This window comes from Mastomys coucha, unplaced genomic scaffold, assembly GCF_008632895.1.
Source record: "Mastomys coucha isolate ucsf_1 unplaced genomic scaffold, UCSF_Mcou_1 pScaffold7, whole genome shotgun sequence".
Classification (NCBI taxonomy): domain Eukaryota; kingdom Metazoa; phylum Chordata; class Mammalia; order Rodentia; family Muridae; genus Mastomys; species Mastomys coucha.
The window spans coordinates 57912658-57914718 of record NW_022196913.1 but is presented as its reverse complement, the minus strand read 5'-3'; positions in this window follow the sequence as shown (position 1 = coordinate 57914718).

Below are 2061 nucleotides of genomic sequence, written 5' to 3'. Positions count from 1 at the left end.
AGAAGGGTTGGACATCCCATGAGAATGCCTGCCCCCAGGAGCCTTCCTTTCTTGACCTGAAGTCTCACCTAAGTTAGAAAACAAGACACCCAGTATCTTGTGAGGTTCAGGTGGGGCCCAAACCTGCAGGGTCTAGAGCCAGGGATCCCCACGCTGAGGGACACTCCAGACCCATCCCTTCCCTGGGCTGCCTTCCCACCTCTACCATCTGTGTTTCTTGCTAAGGTTGCCATGTTCCTGGAAAAACTTCATCAAAAGGTTCAAGTCTGTAGGAGGAATGGCAGTGGCCACCTCTGCATCAATGCCAGGGCCTGCACAGCCACAAAGGCAACTTCTGCAGGAGGACCTAATTGAAGACTGCCTGAGAGATCAAGGATTACTGACACAGACAATGCCAGTCAATTGGGAACTGCTGCTTGGAAGAGATGCTTGCCTGGGACCAATGGGGTGCAGGTAGAGGGTATAAAGGGCACCTCTGAAGGCACCCCTAGGATTATAGAACAAGCTTGCCATAGCGTTCATATGCGCTTGCTGCCGCATTCTCACCTGCTCCACCTGTGGTGTCCCGCTGAGCTGCTTGGCCCTGCTTCCCATGCGCTACAAGCCTAATACATAGGCAGCAGCACTGGAGATCAAAGACAGATCTGGTAGCCTAGACTTCAAAGGAACTGAACCTCTAATCCGCTTTCCTGCCTGGAGCCCTTGCTTGAAGGGGTTTTGTTTACAGACTGCAATGTTATTTCCCTGTTCTCACGTCTATGCTAAAAGCCGAAGGATTGTTCTGCCTTAACTATATATATCCTGGTTCATTTAGTAAAAAATACACCTTGATAAAGTTACTTGGTGTCGTGCTCCTTTGTCTCCTGCCCCGCTTATTTTCACAGAAACTCAACTTCCCCAGTTCGTGAGCCCCACGGGAGAAGAGAGACTGCAGGACGGTTTCCTTCACCACCTCATCTCCAACCCCCAAGGACAAGTAGGGTCAAGGAATAGACAGTCCAGAGCACAGGCAGCACAAGCCAGCTACCATCTTACAGAATCCTCTGTCTTCCTGGTTATCTGCAGGGTTTCAGGGGCCTCAAAGAAGGACCCTATCTGCTTCCGCCTTGGCCGTACATCTGCACACGGGCACTGCCTGCTCTGTCAAGACCGTACTTGCACTCTCCTGGATAGAGCCTGCTAGAGCAAGGCTGTCCTGGAACCCAGAGACTCAGCATGTAGTCAAGTCTGAACCTTGCAAAGATGATGGGTGACACACAGCAGGTGGGTGAATGTGTGGCTTCAGAATATACTGAAGAGGTGTGACCAGCATGGAGACTGAAATAGGGTTCCAGTCATCAGTGACCAAACCACCATGACCGTGGAGTCACTGGAGGTGTGGCAATGATGTCACTGCTAAGTGCTAATTAACCGTCCCTGACAGCATGGTGACACTGCCTAAATTATCAATGAATCTGGCAAGGTCAGGTTTGAGACCACTAAAAACCTTTCCTCCACTCTAGAATGCAGGCATCTGGGCCTGAAAGCACAATAGTGACAGCTATACACTTAAAAATAGTTTCAAGAATGGTCCCCTAGCCCTCCCCTGACACTGCGCAGCACTCCCCACACCTCAGCCAGCCTGTTCTCTGCATGTCTCTGAGCATCTTTCAGAGTGCATCTAGAAGCAACATGGCGACATTGGTGACTTTCTGCCCTCTAAATGAGCTTTAGGTAGAGAGCAGAAGGAGCTGGTCACCAAAGAGCAGGTTTCAGAAGGAGTCCCAGCAGGACACTTCTACAACCAGGAGAGAGGCAGCCGTGGGAGGCCCAGAGCAGAACAGCAAGGAAAAGGCTTGAGGGGTGAGGCCTCCGAAGACCGTGAGCTGAGCCCATGCTCATGTCAGAGAACTAGGTGGGCACTGCTGGGAGCAAGGCCTCCCTACGCCCATCAGAGAGATGACAGTCTCCCCCAGAAAAGCATTTTCAAAGAAGAATGAGAAAAGTTTTTCAGCAAAACGCCAATAGCTTCTGCTCTAAGATCAAGAATTGACAAATGGGACCTCATAAAGTTGCAAAGCT